At 35.1% G+C, this 20,822-nt stretch overlaps 1 non-coding gene across 1 annotated transcript; it reads left to right on the top strand.

Annotated features, from left to right (window-relative positions):
- Positions 1-13,390: 13,390 nt before the first annotated feature.
- On the top strand, positions 13,391-13,463 carry TRNAC-ACA. Its single transcript has one exon. It is a non-coding gene; the product is annotated as a tRNA-Cys (tRNA).
- Positions 13,464-20,822: the final 7,359 nt, after the last annotated feature.

Genomic DNA, 20,822 nt, shown 5'->3' with positions numbered 1-20,822 from the left:
GTAGCCCAGCTGGTAAAGAATCTGCCTGCAATGTGGGAGACCTGGGTTTGATTCCTGGGTTGGGAAGATCCCCTGGAGAAAGGAAAGGCTCCCCACTCCAGTCTTTTGGCCTCTGGAGAATTCCATGGGCTACAGAGTCCATGGAGTCACAAAGAGTCAGACTCAACTGAGTCATTTTCACTTTTCATTCTAAATAGTCTCTTGCTCAACTAATTATTACAACATTTACCAATTTCACTTCTGTATTTTTTTCAGATTAAGAAAAAAAACATAATTTGTATCATGTGAAAAATAATTTATATTACCCCATAATTAAGACCAACTAAATGCTGTGTGGGGAAACAAAGTCTACTAAAATTACTTGTCTGAATAGAAGTTTTTTTGATAGCTTTATGTTACCACTTTGTCCAAGACTGGCTTAAATATTCCCAGAATTAAATGTAGAAAAACGTGTTTAATAGGAGGGGTTTTTGTGATTAGTATGAAGGATATTACAGCTTTTAATTTGTATTCTCTTTCCATATGATCTTATCTAAAATGCCCTTTCTCTCAACTGGCCATTAAGAAAGCTTGAGTGGACTTTTTCATATTACCTTGAAATATGTGTAAATAAAGCAGTGATGTCCTACCTATGCTGAATATGCATTTCTTTTCTAATAGACAATTTAAAATTAATGACAAAAACTTGAAGGTTATTATCAGCTATACTATCAGCTGAATATTTAAAATATATGGTACATTCTATAATCATCTTTCAAAGCAGTGTATTCTTCATAGTTCCTTGAGAAAACTGATTGTTCTAGGAACAAGCATAAATATGTTTTTCAAGATCTGAGAATGAAATTATTCCTTCAGTGATTAAGTCAAGAAAAGGCAGTGTGAGGTACTGTAAGCATTAAAACTTCTATAAAACATTAAAACTCAGTTTCATAGAGTAGCTGAAAAACAGGGTGCCAGTGAATGGGGGCTGGAGGTGTAAAGGTAGACATTTCTTACAAAGGGCCAGAATTTCACTCCGTTTTGTAGCAGGCATTACACTTCCAAATCCTAATGCTTTCATATGTTATTTAAAACCCATGAGTATCAAGAGACTTTGTTCTTACTGCTGCCAACTGGGGCACCTGATCCTCTACTCCTAATTCATCTCATGGGGGACCTAACTACTTTGTTTCCTTTTGTAAGAGCTGTTCTCTCAGGAAAACCCAACCCATGAGTTCCAGGACACAACCTGCAGGAATTTAGGCCCAGTCTTTCTTCTTTCAACATTTCACTCATGCCTACTACCTGAGTCTCATTTAACTCAGACTCAATCCCTTATGATCCTATATGCAACTTGACCTCAGGATTTTGCATCTCTTCTTTGCCATTGTACTTGAACTCATCATAACAAGTAGCATATGAAAGGCACATGGTACACTATAAATATTTGGGGAATGAATGTATAGATGACCTGGATTTCCTACTCTCTCAGTCAATGATGAGAAAATTATTCAGTGCATGATTACAAATCCTCATTTCACTTATAACTAAAATCTGTTTGAAAATTTAAGCATTTGAATATTATCTAATGTTAGATAGTTATCAATGTTCTAATCATCTCATAAATCATCTGAAGATTTGGAAAGCCTTAATTCTTTTAAAAGCATCAGTCAATAAACTATACAAATTGAAGGAAAATCACTGCCTTTCTGAAACAAATATTTAGGAGACTATTTCCAAAGAATACTTTCCAAAGTCATCTTATGTTTGACGTGTATGTAATGTGCTGGGTTTTTACTTGTACTCAGCAGAAGGATAAGGAAAAGCCCATCTATTTCATCTACCTGGAATGAAAGTTTGTACAAATTTAGTTTTGATGTTGTGCATGGAACAGGTCTTTTCCTTTTTTTTTTTTTCCTGTATACAAGAGTCCCTTTTGAAACATAAAACCTTAATTTTGTCACATTTAAAAATTGATTTCCCTACTTAGTTTGACACAAGATTAAGCTTACATTTAGAAATTTCATCTATGTGTTCTTTTATTGAACAATTGAAATTATAAAGTCTGCAGTTTATATGCAGTATTGTTTTAAGAGATGTCTCTTTGGAATATGAATACTTTCCAGACTTTATAGTAAGTTTCATTTATAATATTTCAACTTAAAAACAATAGAAAACTTTCTCAAAACCCTGACCTTAATATTTTCTAAACTTTGCATTTATCGCATGTTTCTGAAGTTTAGTGGATAACTTAATTAACAGAGGTATATAGCAGAGTAATTTTTGACACAGAAATTATATTAAGGTGCATTATAATGTTTTACACATGACCAATATCTTGTTAATTTAAAGGAAAAAGATATTTGAGAGCAAGTTGTGCTGAGTAACATAAATTTGCATAGAGTCTTAGGAAATAAAAGTTAAATGATCATCCTAAATATATTCTTTAAAATACATTCCCAACTAATTATGTGCTTGATAAAGTTGTTTATTATAAAAAATAAAATACAGAGCATATCATTCAGAGGTACTAAATATTCCCTGGAAACTAATTCAATAAATAAGAAAATTAAACTAGAAAAATACTTTTCAATGGAAGAGTGTGAATACACACACACAATTCTGTGATATATTGATGAATCAAATATGTGTCTCTCAATAATAAATGGCAAAATGCCTCCAATTACTTTGTGTATTATGTTAATTGTCAAATTTTTCATAATTACTATGGTGTAAATTACTGTGTTTCTGTTATGTCAGAATGGTTTTCTGCAAAATAATGCATTCACTAATCAGCTTTTTTCTTTCATTATTCACCAGTCAACTGAAATAAAGAATCCTCACTCATTTGACATTTAGTGAAAAATAAACAAATCTGCTGTTGTTTTATGCACTATAATTTTAAAAATATTGATAAAAAAGGAAAACAAACATCTAGACAGTTTGTCTATCTTTCCACTGATTAGCTTTGAACTTTGATGGTATCTATTGGGTAGAACATGTGCTGTTAGCTACATAATTAATTCTACTCAAGCTTAACTAAACATATCATTTTGCTTCAAAGAGAATATTTTTATTTTTCACTGTTTCCTAACTTTATTTTGCTTTGACAAATAATTTAATGTCATAAATAATCATAAAATATAGAAATATTATTTATATGTAATATGGATTATTTAATTATACTTAAAAACAATATATATCTAGGACTTATTTCAACATGAGCATGTCAAAATATTTTGTTGCAAAAAATGAAATAAGTTTCTAAATAATGAATCATCATAAAAGAATTAATCTTATTACTTTAATGACAAACTTTAAATTTAGATATTGCATATTTTCATATTCAAGAATTCATCAAGAACTTTGATGAACTATAGCATTCTGCACCATTTTATATAGTATGTTATCACTTTGGTGCAAGAATTCTACCAAAAGTCATTATAGAATATAGCAATCTAGTAATCTTAATCTATTATTGTATAGAGGACATTAGTGTTAAGAACCATAGGAATACATAGATATATGAAAAAACTTTCCAAATATATGATAAAACAAAGTATAATATATATTTTAGAAGCAATTAATTCTTTATAAATTATTGGAATATTATAAGCTTCTAGTAATATTTACTAATATTTAAAAGAAGTATTTGTGAGTGGAACATGATATAATGTTGAAATCCTCTTTTATAAAACAGCTCACTATTATCTTGATTTAACATAAAAAATACTGTATATATTTTTTAGCATTTGCAAAGCCAATGGAAAAACATAGCCTTGAATTTCAACGGAAAGTCTTTTTAAAGTGTTAAACAGGGTTCTCCATAAATTCATGTCCACCCAGAGTGTTAAATTTGACCTTATTTGGAAACAAGGTCTTTGCAGATACAACTACTTAATATGGACTCATATTGGATTAGGTTATGACTGGTTTTCTTATAGGAAGATCATGTTAAGGCTCTTTCTGCTAATGAGCCTTTGTTCTTATTTGTTATATGTTGACTTGTGTTCTCCAAAATTCATATGCTGAAGTCCTAACCTTTCATTTATAATGTGACTGTATATGTGGATAGAACTTTTAAAGAGGTAGTTAAGTTAAAATGTGGTGGTGTAGGTGGGTACTAATCCAATATCCCTGGTGTCTTTATAAGAGGAGATTAGTACACAGACATTGCACAGAGGGAAGACCATGTGAAGGCATAAGAAGACTATTATCTACAAGTCAAGGAAAGGGCCTCAGAAGAAACCAACTTAATATCTTAAACTTGAACTTTTAGCCACCAGAATTGTGAGGAAATATATTTCTTCTAAGTAAGCCACTGAGTATCTAACATTTTGTTATGGCAGTCCTACCATAAACATTTACTTATGTATGTATGGAGTCTGCAACTCCTATTTTATTCCATGGGATTTAACCCACCACTATTATTAACTACAAGAGGCATAAGAGATGTGGGCTCGATCCTGGTGGGGAAGATCCTCTGGAGGAGGACAAGGCAACCCACTCCAGTAACCTTGCCTAGAGAACCCCATGGACAGAGGAGCCTGGAAGGCTACAGTCCACAGAGTCACCAAGAAGTGGACATGACTGAAGTGACTTAGCAGCAGCATCATTAATTACTTTGATGCTTGAAAGTGTGGAAGTATTAGTTGCTCAGTCGTGTCAGACTATTTGTAACCCTGTGGACTGTAGCCCACAAGGCTCCTCAGTCCGTGGGATTCTCCAGGCAAGAGTACTGGAGTGGGTTACCATTCCCTTCTCCAGGGGATTGAACCCAGGTCTCCCACATGCAGGCAGGTACTTTAGCATCTAAGCCACCAGGGAAGCCAAGTTATCCAGGGAGGTTCCCCTTTAAAGGAGCTTTCTTTTCACTTTGATGTGTCCCAACTGTTCTTTGAACATTTTTTTTTTCTTTATGACCCAGCAAGATATTCTAGGTTCATTTCTACTACAGTCCTGAAACTTGGCATTTCTGTGAGGAATAATGGTTGATTTTAGTAAAGGATGCAAAGTAGAAATTTAGATCTGAATGTTCAGTATAATCATAGATTCTTGGACTTCTCAGTAGGAACAGCCAAAGAATATAAGTACATTACATATATAACATAGTCATAATTGTAATTGTCAGTTCGACCCCGTGAACCGCAGCACACCAGGCATCCCTATCCATCAACTACTCCTGGAGTTTACCCAAACTCATGTCCACTGAGTCAGTGATGCCATCCAACTATCTCATCCTCTGTCGGTCCCTTTTCCTCCTGGCCTCAATCTTTCCCAGCATCAGGGTTTTTTTCAAAGGAGTTAGCTCTTCACATCAGGTGGCCAAAGAATTGGCGTTTCAGCTTCAACATTAGTCCTTCCAATGAACACCCAGGACTGATCTCCGTTAGGATGGACTTGTTGGATCTCCTTGCAGTCCAAGGGACTCTCAAGAGTCTTCTCCAACACCATAGTTCAAAAGAATCAATTCTTCGGCGCTCAGCTTTCTTTACAGTCCAACTCTCACATCCATACATGACTACTGGAAAAACCATAGCCTTGACTAGATGGACCTTTGTTGACAAAGTAATGTCTCTGTTTTTAATATGCTGTCTAGGTTGGTCATACCTTTCCATCCAAAGAGTAAGCGTCTTTTAATTTCATGGCTGCAATCACCATCTGTGGTGATTTTTGAGGCCCCCCAAAATAAAATCAGCCACTGTTTCCCCATCTATTTGCCATGAAGTTACAGGATCGGATGCCATAATCTTAGTTTTCTGAATGTTGAGCTTTAAGCCAACTTTTTCACTCTCCTCTTTCACCTTCATCAAGAGGCTCTTTAGTTCTTCTTTATTTTCTGCCATAAGGGTGGTGTCATCTGAATATTGAGGTTATTGATATTTCTCCCGGCGATCTTGATTCCAGCCTGTGCTTCTCCAGCCCAGCGTTTCTCATGAGGTATTCTGCATATAAGTTAAATAAACAGGGTGACAATATACAGCCTTGACGTACTCCTTTTCCTATTTGGAACCAGTCTGTTGCTCCATGTCCAGTTCTAACTGTTGCTTCCTGACCTGCATACAGATTTCTCAAGAGGCAGGTCAGGTGGTCTGGTATTCCCAGCTCTTTCAGAATTTTCCACAGTTTATTGTGATCCACACAGTCAAAGGTTTGGCATAGTCAATAAAGCAGAAATAGATGTTTTTCTGGAACTCTCTTGCTTTTTAGATGATCCAGCAGATGCTGGCAATTTGATCTCTGGTTCTTCTGCCTTTTCTAAAACCAGCTTGAACATCTGGAAGTTCATGGTTCATGTATTGCTGAAGCCTGGGTAGGAGAATTTTGAGCATTACTTTACTAGTGTGTGAGATGAGTGTAATTGTGCAGTAGTTTGATCATTTTTTGGCATTGCCTTTCTTTGGGACTGGAATGAAAACTGACCTTTTCCAGTCCTGTGGCCATTGCTGAGTTTTCCAAATTTGCTGACGTATTGAGTGCAGCACTTTCACAGCATCATCTTTTAGGATTTGAAGTAGCTCACCTGGAATTCCATCACCTCCATTAGCTTTGTTCGTAGTGATGCTTCCTAAGGCCCACTTGAATTCACACTCCAGCATGTCTGGTTCTAGGTGAGTGAGCATACCATCATGATTATCTGGGTCATGAAGATCTTTTTTGTACAGTTCTTCTGTGTATTCTTGCCACCTCTTCTTAATATCTTCTGCTTCTGTTAGAAGAAGCATTTCTGTCCTTTATTGAGCCCATCTTTGCATGAATTGTAATCATAATTATTTCTAAATCTGTCTATATATGTTTAAAAATGAATTATTTAGAATGGAAAGGAAAAGCAGGACATATGGGAAAAGATGATGGTATAGTACAAGGACCGAAGGCAAATATAGGTGAGGGAAAAACTGCTTGTGTATTTTAATTTTTATTATTTTAAAAAGAAATAAGCCTCATGGAGATGACAAGTACATGAGTGTTTTCTATTCTTGAGTTAGAAAATAAGAAGTGACCTGGAAAAGGCTCAATTTTAATTCCTATCTGGAGGCACAGGTGAAGTGCTGGCTTCTTCCTGCTGCCAATATCAGCAAAGTCCAAACTGGTGGACTCCCCATCCCATTATTGTCAGCTTATTGCCACTTTAGGGCGATGATAAGTGGGAAATCTCTAATTTTTCTATGATCTTATTGTGTAATCCAAGGAAAGCTTTTTTGGTGGTAAAGTAAAATTTTTATTTTACTTTTCTAAACTTTATTGAGGAATAATTAAAGGCCAATAAACTGTACCCATTTAAATTGTACAATTCACTGAGTTTGATAGATACATTCACTCGAAATCACTGCCAAAATCAGGACGAAATCAGAACCCCATCACATACCCTATGTCTTTCCTTTTCTTCTATTTCCTGTGTGCTATAACTACATGCACTATCTGTTAATACAACTATGTCTTGGCTGCCTGTCTTTTGAAATTTCAGGGTTTCTATATATCACTGATAGCAAAAGGTTTCCTTGGAATCCTTGCCTCAGTATCTTTCCTAATTGAAATCAGCAACTGCAGTACCTTCAACAGGATTAGTAAAGAATATACTCTGTGTTTAATAGAAGTATGTTATTACTACACTGCCGAAAGTAGGAATGCATAAGCCTTTTTATTCATAAAAATCTGGGTTATATTTTTTCTCTACAGTAGAGATTATATATGCATAGGAACATACACATCCACCCACCCCCACCTACACACATATGCACATGCTCTCACATAAACACATATACATTATAATGGTGTGCTGTAAAAAGGCGCAGACCTATCCCATCATTCTAAATCCAGCTTGCACTTCTGGAAGTTCTCCGTTCATGTACTGCTGAAGCCTAGCTTGAAGGATTTTGAGCATAATCATGCTAGCATGCCAAGTCCATATAGTCACAGCTATGGTTTTTCCAGTAGTTATGCACAGATGTGAGAGTTGGACCATAAAAAAGGCTATGCACCAAAGAATTGATGCTTTCAGGCTGTGGTGCTAAAGAAGACACCTGAGAGTCCCTTGGGCAGCAAGGAGATCAAACCAGCCAGTCCGAAAAGAAGTCAACCCTGAATAGTTATTGCAAGGACTGATGCTGAACCTGAAACTCCAATACTTTGGCCACCTGATGAGAAGAGATGACTCACTGGAAAAGACCCTGATGCTGGAAAAGATTGAGGGCAAGAGGAGAACAGGGTGACAGAGGGTGAGATGGTTGGATGGGATCACTTATTTCAATGGACATGAGTTTGGGCAAACTCTGGGAGATGGTGAAGGACAGGGAAGCCTGGCATGCTGAAGTTCATGGGATCACAAAGAGTCTGACAGGACAGAAGAACAATTCCTTCATTCATTACTTTTATTTAATTCACTAGAAATTTAATTTATTCAAAATGCTGTTCATATTTTAACCTCTATAATTATAACTTTCCCTCCAATAAAAATTAATTTTTATTTGCAGTGTCTAATGAGAAAAGTCATGAGCTCCTAAGGTTAGGGTATGTTAAGAAAAACCAATGGTTTAGCTACATTCCTGAAGACAAAGAATGCAATAGCTTTTGTTCCTATTTACACCCAACATCTAATTAATAATCTAGATCATGTATCTTGTTTACCCATTGGATTAGAAATTTTTGAAGTTTTTACTTTGAGGAAAAGTCACCTTTGATGCTATTTTTTCCTGTTGGCTCAGACATTATTAAAGAATCTGGCTGTTATGCAGGAAACCTGGGTCCCATCCCTGGGTCAGGAAGATCCCCTGGGGAAGGGAATGGCAACCCACTCCAGTACTCTTGCTTAGAAAATCCCACAAACAGAGGAGCCTGGGGAACTACAGTCCATGGGGTTGCAAAGAGTTGGAGATGACTGAGCAACGAGTGTGCGCGCGTGCACACACACACACACACACACACACACACCCCTCTTTGATGCTACAGCAGTTAAAACAGCATGGCCCCCTCTCTGTTGTTTTCTTACTAATCAGTGAGAGCTGTCCTTCTCAAGCCCAATTTCTCTGACACTTAATTGGTGCCTACTCTATTAAAGGAATGATAAGAAAAAATTGATGCTGACCCCACACTGATCACAGTTTAATACAGAGAATTGAAAATATAGTCCCAGGATTTACGTGAGGATACAAAAGGTGGGGGATAAGCAGTGATAAATGCTGAAGGAAAAACAAGTAACATTAAAAACTTAGACATGTACATGGGGAAATTGTCATAGTCTGTGTTTTTTATTTATCATGCTTTATGCTGTTGTTCCCTGTCTCTGTCTTCAAGTCTCCCACTGGATTAATTAGTTTTCTTCTAATTTTTCTTTATCTTACTTGACACTTGCACTGTGGTAGATAGAACTGTTGGTTCTGTGATAACTGTTCTTTCTTTCCTTAGTAATGTACCCTCTGATTTTTAGGCTGGTAAATAAGCACCCATGGATCACAAGCAGGTCTGTGTCATGGCTGTTTGACTAGTCTTGCCAGAGTGAAGCCAAAACATCTTGTTTTAGCTTCATTAAGAGACCACTGGCCAATATTCTGTGCCCTCATCTCTTTTTCCCCTTTTCTTCTTTTTGGATGGAATATAGGTGGATATTTGGAAATAGAACCAGCAACTTAAGCCATGAGGTGAATTGGGAATGTTGGATAGCTGCTGCTGCTGCTGCTAAGTCACTTCAGTTGTGTCCGACCCTTTTGGATAGCAGGTTAGGGCAAAAGAGAGGAGATTAGGTCCCAGGGAAAGTACACTAGAGCCATCCTGACCACCCTGAATTGTCTAACTATAGACTTTCATCTGGAAAAAATAAATGTTGTCCTTGTTTAAGCCACTGCAGTTTTGCATTTCTTGTGTTACTCTCAGCCAAACCTAACCATGCTAATACACTTGTAAAGAACACTACCTTCTTGGGAAAACACCTCATCAAGGATTTATTTCCTCTAGCCCTCCGTACTGTCTACATTTTGCTTCTAGGTTAGCAGAAAACTGTGTTCTTTTAAATGCTTATTTATACAAAAATGAGTTCATTAATTTATTTGCTTAACACTGCTTTTGTATTTGTTTTCTTCCTTCTGTACTCATCTACTCGTCTTCAATGAAATATATTTGCCAGAGTTTTTCAGGGAGACTCTGGTGTAGATACATTTGCTAAGTAGTCTACTTAGAATTGTGTAAGTCATCAAATGTGCACTAAAAAACAATTTGTCCAATGAATTTATAAAGTAAAATTTTTTATTTACTATTTTCTTGGAATATATCTCTGATTTGTAAACTCAAATACTGATGATATTAATTCTGAAGTCAGTTTAATTCTTAACTGCTGTTTAGGTAATTTTTGTCTTTATTCTACCAGCTTTTAGGATTTTCTCTCTGTCTTGAAAAAAACAGTTTCAGAATGTTTTGAAATGTGTGGGTTTAGCTTTAACCTAACTGGTGCTCAATAAGTTCTTGTAATCTGATGATCCCATTTTCCTTGTATTGTGTGAAACTCTCAGCTTTCATGTCTTCAATAATCACATCACTCTCTTTACCTTTATTTTCTGAAACTACCAGAGAGAAATTAGCACCTCTGTATCTGTTAATATTCTCCACCTCTCTCTCCTTTTCCTATTTACTTTACATTTTATCCCAGTGGGTTGTGTTCTGGGAAAATTCTTCCCTCTAATTTTTCACATGGTTAATTTTTTGTTAAGCCTTATACATTTTGCTACTTAACCCAATTACTGATATTTAAAAATTTTAGTAATTAAATTTTTCATTTTCAAGATCTTCAATAAATTCTTCTCTCTCTTAAAAAAAAAAAAAAAGAAACATTTTATTTTACTTTTTGGTTGCTCTGCAAGGCATACAGAATTTTAGTTCCCTGCCTCGGGATGGAACCTATGTCCCCTGCAGTGGAAGTATAGATTCTTAACCACTGGATCGCCAGGGAAATCCCTAAATTCTTCTCTTAACCACCAATTCTTTTCTTTTGCTGACATAACACAGAACTTTAAATCTGTGAACAAACTCATCGAGCTTATTTGCAATATACATTTCTCCTTGGGCAACAATTTTTGCCTGTTGAAGAATCCTGGTACACACCTCTCTGACTTGGTAGTTACTGATGGAGCGCTCATTTTTGCGGCTGAGAATACCTGATGGAGCGTGTACTGTCATTGCTTGTGATTTCCACCTTGGTGAACAGGAATAAATACTTCTGCTTCTTGTGTTCAGCTCTGTGAGAGTAAGCAATGGATAAGATGTATGATAGGATTCAATCTCACAAACTATTTTTTGCCTTAATTTCTCACAGCATCTTCAACCATCCAAGGACCCTGTACTGCCCATAAAACTGTGAAAAGTAAAAAATAAAAACACTTAAATTTATTGACTGTATCTTAAATTCAAGTAGTCATTCTCTCAATCAAATATACCTTGTTGTATATTTATATAGGGGTACTGTTGGGTAGCTTTCACAACACTTACACTGAGACCTCACAGAAACTCATGGATTGGCCTTTGTGGAGAGTGATTCTATTTGGAAGAAGAGACAGTTAAATTTTATTGATTACTTTTCTTTTGACTATGAAATTACTGGACCAAATCTAATGTTTTCTTTTGTGTGTGTGTGTGAAAATACCACATTAAAAAATTTAGGCAAACTTTTAAATATGTGATAACCACCTAAGTAATTTTTCTCAAATATCAAGTTCCTATCACATTAGTACATTAACATTCTAACTGACCTACAATTAGGAAATTTCAAAACACAGATGAAATATAGATTATCCACTAATATAAATAGTGCTTCTTTGTTTGGGGAGAAAACTGTGGATACAAGGATTTTTTTCTTTTTAATCACTATACACATTGGCTTTCATTTCTCTGAAATGTTTTCATAAGGAAGTATAATTAATGCCACATGTCTTTATAGTAATATTACAGTTTATAAATAGTTTTTATTAGTTTTAAAACTAATTAGTTTTTGTTAGTTTTATTAGTTTTAATAGTTTTAAATAGTTTTTATTTTTCAATTTAATTGATTTCTTTCCTTTTTAAAGTTTTTCTTTCATTTTTGTTGAGTTTAATTCATCTTCTTTTCTAACTTCCTATATCAGAACATTAATTTTTAGACATTTCTTTTCTAAAATAAATATTTAAAGACATACTCTGTAAAGGCTGTTTTTGCTATGTTCTATAACTTTGGATATGTTTTCTCTTTATTTTTGCATAGTTAAAAGCATTTTCCTTTGTGCTTTCTTCTTACACACATGGTTTATTTAGAAATACTTTTCTTTATTTCCAAGTGTTTAATTATTTTGAGGTAACTTGTTTAGTTCTATTTTAACTTCATTGCAGACAGAAAATGTATTCCATATGACTTCAATCCTTTTAAATTTATTAAAATTGTTTCATGGACCAAGACTTGGTAAATGCTTTAACGAGGTTTGTCACTCTTCTGTAACTCAATGGGACTTGATTTTAGAGTTTTATTAACAAATTTAAGCTTAAATGAATTCATTTTCCCTATGTTTGCCTTATTCTGTCTTAAGTATCTGGGTTAGCTATGCCTTGCATGATACAAGAAGTATGTAACTCAGATGAATAATCTTTTAAAATTGTAATAAGATGTTTCACTAATAACTAGAGTATAACAATGTAGGAGCAAATATTCCCTCTCAAAAATGAAACATTCTCCTTTACTCAGAACGTCTGTGTCCTTATTCAAATGGGAGTTATATTAAAATTTATATTTCATATCATTGAATGGTATTGACTACTACAATTAAGATATAGATAGAAAACAACTTTTTCAGAAAAAAAATTGAAGATGATGACATCTAGATCACCAACAGTATCGTAGAGACAATTAAGAATTACTTTCCTGGAAGCTGGCAATAAGTATGTTTCATAAGAAATTAAAGCACTTTTTATATTGTCAATAAGCTAGGATTAGTATCCTAAAATCTAGAGCATAGGCCATCTATTGCCTTCTTAAAGAAAAGCCTGACAAGTTTGTATTTTTAAAATGTGAGAGAAAGAAAAGAAAAACTTTTTCATTGCAATGCTTTGCAATTCTTCCATAATGCAGGTCTTACTAACACAATATTAACTAAAATGAATTCACTATAAAACTAATAATAGATCCTTTTAGCAGTCTTTATTTTTATAGTTCCATTACAAAGCCCTGAATGGGCTCTTAGAAGTTTTAAGTTTTGTCCATTCAATTTTGCAAATTTTTCAAATGTAAGTTTTTTTTTTTTTTTTAAATTTCAGTAGTAGGAAAACTTTTTCTACTTTGACCTCCTAGTTCATCATTCATCTCTTTTTGTTGGTCTTAGAGAGGCTATAGGACATGTTAGGGGTCAGGCTTAAAGCAATGCTGTTCTTGGAATAAATTCAGTTTTGGATTAGAGGCTCAATTTCCTTGGTGGCTTAGATGGTAAAGCGTCTGCCTACAATGCAGGAGACCTGGGTTCAATCCCTGCGTCAAGGAGATCTCCTGGAGAAGAAATTGGCAATCCACTCCAGTATTCTTGCCTGGAAAAGCCCATGGACAGAGGAGCCTGGTGGGCCACAATGCATGGGGTCAAAAAGAGTCAGACACGACTGAGCAACTTCACTTTCACTTTCACTTCCTCATACACAAAAGTAGAGATCATGATACTTTTCATTCTTACATCATCACTCTTTGGGTAGAGTAATCTATATAGCAGCAATAATGATAACTTACATATTCCATTACAACTAACTCAAAGAACAAGATTATAAGATTATAAGCAGTACTACAAAAGAAAATAATTATGTTTCTAAAACAATAACGTGATATTCATTGGCATCTATTCAATAATAAAATAATGGCAGTTGATTTGCTTTAGTTTACCCACCAAAACCATATTTAAGGAAACAAAAAATAGACCAATTTAAACACTGTAACCTGCTACACAAACAGCAAAAAACAAAATTGTGGGCCACCAATATTCCTTAATATCAAGCATTATTCTCCTTGATATTGTTGTGGCTGTCTCACAAAACCCTATTCTAGCACTGTACCATATCAGCAACATTATTTGTGCACTCTTTTAGATTGCATTGGTTACTACTTTCACAGAACTGAAATGGAGGCTGAAGTAGCCAAAAAAGTGCTTTAAACACTAAAAGTACCATAGAAAAACCTAAGATTTTTTTTTTTTTCCTAAAATGGGTCAGCAAACACAATTCACCTTTTAGTAGAAAAGAGAGCTGGAACTGTTCCCACTTGAGTGACATTAGCATTATCTTTGATTGTGGTGGTAATTAGATCTGTGTTCTATCCTGAGGACCTACATCTGGTAAATTATTTTCTTGACTGAGTTAGATTCCAGTGTCAGCAAGGACAACAGAATGCATTCCATGCCTTGGGGCATCTCATCTGGCCACTTCTCTTTGACCTGTGAACTCCTACACAGTAGTGTCTTATACTTTCAACAAACTGCTCAACTGTGTTTTTGATCCACTTATGACCTATACTGTCATCAAATATGAATAAGCAGTTAACAGGGGCTCTCTTATCTATAGTGTAACCAGTTAATTACATAAGTGACTGAGATCATTTATAGACATATGTGTTAGACTACATTTGAAAATATGTCACTTCTTGACTTGGAGAAGGGATAAATTTAAAGATGATTATGAATAGTAAATAACATTTAAAGAAAGCTCGGGCCTGGTGCACTGGGAAGACCCAGAGGAATCGGGTGGAGAGGGAGGTGGGAGGGGGGATCGGGATGGGGAATATGTGTAAATCTATGGCTGATTCATATCAATGTATGACAAAACCCACTGAAATGTTGTGAAGTAATTAGCCTCCAACTAATAAAAAAAGAAAAAAAAATTCTCTATCACTATATCTATATAGGCTGTCCGCAGGAACTAGAATGTATTGCTATGGCTCCTCTATATGTTTAGAAGTCTAGCAATATTATAGTGAAATCCCAGGGCATTTGGTTATCTGTCTTCCCTAATGTTGGTAACATTCTCAGGAAGGACAAATAATCAGTAATATTAACAGACCTTTTATTGCCAAAATGGAAAATGCCCCCAAATTCATCACTCTACCTCATATAGTGCTGAAAGTTCTGCCTATTCATAAAACTGTAGATTATAGAATTCTTCAATAGTATTTTAACATAATTTGTGTATAAACATTCCATGGTTTGTAACATTCGAGCAAGGTATCCACTTACCATGGGCTTCCCTGGTGGCTCAGTGGGAAAGAATCCTCCTGCAATGCAGGGGACACAAGAGATGCAGGTTCTATCTCTGGGTTAGGAAAATCCCCTGGAAGAGGTAATGGCAACCCTTTCCAGTATTCTTGCAATCCATGGGGTAGCAAAGAGTCAGACAAAACTGAAGTGACTAAGCACCCACTCATGCATTCACTTAAGACAGGAGGCTGTGTGCTATGTAAAGGAAAATGCATTATATTTGGCTAAACCTAATGGATTGGTATAATTGACATTGGAAATGATTATTTTCAAAAATTATTTAAGTCATTTGTAAAAGTAGACTGGGGGAGCCAAAATCCCTTCCCCAACTTCAGTATCTCCTCTAGAATCAACCCATGTTTGGAGTCAGGAACAAATTGTAGATATCTATAAGAAGTAAGATCACACGTAGCCAATAGATTTCTTGAATGCTGAAGCATTTAGAGGCATTTCTATGAAGAAAAGCTTGAGTGAAATGTTAACTTTACAGAGAAAAGATAGTTATTTTGCCAGGATTGTATATTCAAAGTTGAATAAAGATATGACTCACTAACAAAAATGAATAGATTAGAAAATATAAAAACAAAACAGAACATTTTTTAAAAGATACCTAACAATGTAATTCTTGCTGAATTACAGGAATGCTTTTGTTAGCAATCCTGTGATTAATCCACTACAGGTAATATTTTTGAACATCTACTATGGGCAGGTACATTGCTAGGTGAAGCTGAAATATGACCATAAAATAATTACCATAAATTGTATCAAAAATTTTTAGACCAAGAACTGTTTTGGACACCTGGTTGAAATCTGCGCCAAGGTTCACTGGACCAGATATGTCCTTATATGTGTGGTCTGTGATGTGGTACAGTCTCAGTTCGGTCTGGATATGTCCTAATAGTACAGAGGAAATCTGAATCTTGCAAGCCAGTTGAATGGAGACCTAGACACTTCACAACTACCAATCACGCACACGTATTACATAAGTCATTACCCAGTGGAGAGACAAGGAACTTTTAATTGGTCAATAATAGTTCTACCAGAGGTAGCTCTGCAGCTGATATAATTATAATAATCTTGTATTTGGGGCTCTAATCATGACCCAGTTCAGTTCAGTTGCTCAGTCCTGTCCGACTCTTTGCGACCCCATGGACTGCAGCATGCCAGGTTTCCCTGTCTGTTGCCAAGCTTGGAGTAAACTTGGAATAAACTCTTGCTTAACCAAGATGTATGATGAGACCTACCAAAGCAAAGACAGTATTGGGCATATAACCTACAGGGTTCCTCTAGTCCACCACTAAGATACCCAAAGATCAACTTCTTTCTTTAATATATATATAAGAACCCTGCTCTACATACAGAAAATTGTAAAAGGTCACCTGAACTAAGGACATCAGATGAATATAAATCAATAGCATCTAGGATTATGGTATAATTGCATTATTCTCATCTCCCCAGACAATTTCATGAATTCATGGAACCTGAGGCCCCTCATACCTGTTGAAGAAAATAAAGCCCATTAATCACTCATAACACACAACAATTGATTGCTATCCATTTTTAACACAATGCAAGATAAGAAAGAAATATGATAAAAGTCCATAACTCTGAAAAATTCATGGACTTACAGGGAGAGAAAATATCTTGTCTGATGACTCTCCCTACATGGAAGAACACTCCCTACATGGAAGAACTTCCAAACGTTTAAGCATCCAGAACTTGAGTTACTTTAGTGTGCTTGTCATGTACACTGCAAAGCATCATCAAATAAATGTGCTTCTAAAATTAGACGTTCAAGTATGCATTGAGAGACAAATGAATTGTGCGTTAGGACACACTAAAATTCTAAACCTATGTAAGTAGTAAATTATAAGACCTAAACCTCCTTGCCCTAGAATAAAATTCTTTCAGTACAATTAACCACAACTTGTCATAAACTTGCCCTGGAATCATCAAGCTATCCTGCAGCAGAGAATGAAACCTTTATACCAAAGTTACCAGAACGGAGGGATTATAACAATGTTCCATGACCTCTGAAATGACCAGATCATCTATTTTGATTTAACTGTAAGGGGAAAAGGAACGAAGTGTCTGAGAATTAAACAGAAAAGAATGTTAATGCCAAGCCTGTCATACTGAACATAAAACCCATTTATGTAATTTGAGACCCTCTGGTGACTAAGATGGTGAAAGCGTCTGCCTACAATGCAGGAGACCTGGGTTCGATCCCTGGGTCTGGAAGATCCCCTGGCGAAGGAAATAGCAACCCACTCCAGTATTTTTACCTGGAGAATCCCATGGACGGAAGAGCTTGATACGCTACAGTCCACGGGGTCTCAAAGAGTCGGACACGACAGTGATTTCACTTTCACTTAGGGGAAAAAATGAATGAATAAATTTATGTTATTGGAAGTTGTATTAAAATAAAAACAAAAGAGAAAAATCTCAAAATACATAGTATACTTTCTGAATCCAGGACACAACTGATTATAAGACATGGTGAGATTTCCAAGATACCAATGGCAAATCAATGTGTATTTTAAAGGCAATAAACTGTGGAAACCAAAATGACTGTTGTTTGCTGGAAATCTGTGGTTGGTTTTAATACTCAATTAAAACTTATGTTTGGTATGTTCCTTCTGCACATCCAAAGAACAAAGAGTGATGCTAAGAGACATATTTGACTGGTGTCTGTTCCCCTGTTAAACACAAAAAGGAGTCCTGAATATTCTGGGGAAAAAAAAAAAAATGGACTTACTGCATAGGCCCAGCTTTTCCTAAGAAATCTATTAGTGTAATCCAGTTTGGGTACCTTTGGAATAGAACGACTATATTTCCCCAGACAATTCAGGCAATTAATTTTTAGAGATATTGTCAATGTAAATTCCATGTGTTAACCAAACTGAGTATTTTTTATGCAAAGAAAATGCAACAAACAGTGTTTTTTTAATATGTAATCCCTGGTAGCTCATTCGGTAAAGAATCTGCCTGCAGTGTAGGAGACCCAGGTTCGATCCCTGGGTCAAGAAGATGCCCTGGAGAAGGAAATGCCAACCCACTCCAGTATTCTTGACTGGAACATCTTATGGACAGAGGAGCCTGGTGGGCTACAGTCCATGGGTTCACAAGAGTCGGACATGAATTAGCAACTAAACCACCATATGTAACAAGCATAAAGTCACTTCCTGGGTCCTAGCAAGAAACTGATGCAATAAGATAAATAATGAACAATACTTATTCTTTAAAAGAAAAGGATGATTCTGCTTTTATTCATCTATGCTCTTACCCAGCTTCCCTGGTGGATCAACTTAAGAACCTGCTTGCAGGAGAGGCAAGAGACAAGTGTTCGACCCCTTGGTCAGGAAAATCCTCTGAAGAAGGAAATGGCGACCTGCTCCAGCATTCTCGCTCCCCTGGTAGCTCAGCTGGTAAAGAATCTGCCTGCAATGTGGGAGACCTGGGTTCGATCCCTGGGTTGGGAAGATCCCCTGGTGAAGGAAATGGCTACCGACTCCAGTATTCTGGCCTAGAGAATTCCATTGACTGTGCAGTTCATGGTGTCCCAAAGAGTTGGACACGACTGAGTGACTTTCACTTTCACTTTCCTGTATTTGGCCTGGAAAATTCCATGGACAGAGGAGCCTAGCAGGCTACAATCCATGGGTTTGCAAACAGTCAAACATGACTGAGCACACATGCCATGCCAAAGATGTATTATTATTATGCCTAGAAATTCAAAAGGTTTGACATTCATCCAAATATAAAAAGCAATACATATATATATATATATGTCAGACGGTCTCTATAAATTACCTGCTGGTTATAAAAGCAATACTGTGAAGAAGTTATCTTTTATTGCTCCTATTTTACTGATGAATAGACTGAGGCACATTTTATCTAAAGTTACCCAGGGACTTGAACACAAGTAGCCTAGTTGTTCAGTATATACTCTAACCACTATATTGTGTAAGCTCAATAAGGCGGTAGGAACAAAATTCACTTTAAAAAATGAGAATGTTCACATTAATCAGAAATAAACTGAAATTTTAATAGAAATACCTCATTTGTAAATGAAAAATATGAATATATAAGAATCAATTTAACTGAAGGTACAACATTTATACATGGACAAAATGCAAATTTTGCTCTAGTTCACAAGAAATACTTCAATTGATCAACAGTAATGCTGTTTTTGAATGAAAAAACATTTAAAAGTGTCAATTATATTAATTAATTAAATATAATATATTTAAAAATCTGTTTAATGAAATTACATATGTTGGTTCTAAATCCATGGAAAAATGTTGAGAAGAGCCAAAACAAACAAACAAACAAAACCACAATAAGGAAGAATAAAGAGTAGAGCTGAACTCATAGGTTATCTGCAGTGGAAAACTCAAGTTATCCAGAGTGAAATGCAAGTTCAAGAATGGACTTTCAGAAAACAACCCAGAAACATATTCTTGCATAAACAATGAGCTTTATATAAAAAGCATGGCCTTTCAAATCAGTGAATAAAGGATACGCTATTCAACAAATGATATGAATTCAATTGTATATGTTTAGGGAAAAAAAGTATCGTCATATATACACATTAATTAGACATTTACTATTCGTCTCAACAGGAAACAAAGCAATAGAGCAAAAATTATATGACTCATTTTACTGTTTTCTACATTTTTACATTTTATATTGGAGAGAACAAATGTTTGAATAAAGGTAGTACAACTAGTCACTCTTCAGAATTCTGTAGCTGCAATATAGAACAGTTCATTTTTATTTCATCTAATGAGGATAAGAAAAGAATGTAGGAGTATATAAAAAAGTCTTTGACTTTCTACCTCTATATAAGAAAAAGATGCTTCCTAGTATTTATTCATCTGCATGGGTGTCTCTGAGTGAATTTCAATGCAAAATTAATGAGTGTTGAATTATCTGTCAGGTACAGAGCATCATACTGATTATTTTATATAACCAAAAGCTATCAGACTAAAGCTGAAAATAATATAATTATATATACCTCTCTACTGAAGACTATTCAAAAGTTATTTTGCATTTCAATCAATTACATAGTTGAAGGAAGTCTTTCATTGTTCTTTCACAACATTTTTTTAACTTAAAGACATTTTATTATTTGAATAAATGTGAAGACTGACTCACATGAATGGGTCTCTGGATTATAGTCTTTCATTTCCTAACCTAATAAGGATCTTAATACATTTGCTACTTAATTTTCCTAAAATAATTTTTCTAATTATACACTGTGGCCAGTCCAATTATTGAATCACTCTTTTTTTTTATAATAAAAAAGGGTAATTGTTCCATCAAATCATTTTCAATATAAATCAAATAAAAATACCCTAAAAAATATTAAAAAGTAATCAAGAGAATATTTAATTTTTCACATCCCCTTGCATATTTTTTCCTGAGGTGAATTATTATTTTAAGTTCATGGGTTTTTTGTTTGTTTTTTTGTACTCTAGAAAGCATAAGAGATGTCTTGGTTACCATGGTATATCTTCACTAGACTTGGACAATAGCATCTCACTTGCCTCACTGCAAAAGCTGTTATATATTTCAATGTAATGGTACCTCTGCATAGAACCATAG

The sequence above is a fragment of the Cervus elaphus genome, chromosome 25 (genome assembly GCF_910594005.1).
Source record: "Cervus elaphus chromosome 25, mCerEla1.1, whole genome shotgun sequence".
NCBI classification, from domain to species: Eukaryota; Metazoa; Chordata; class Mammalia; order Artiodactyla; family Cervidae; genus Cervus; species Cervus elaphus.
The sequence above is the reverse complement of the archived record's forward strand: the minus strand, read 5'-3'. Positions and strand labels throughout refer to the sequence as shown.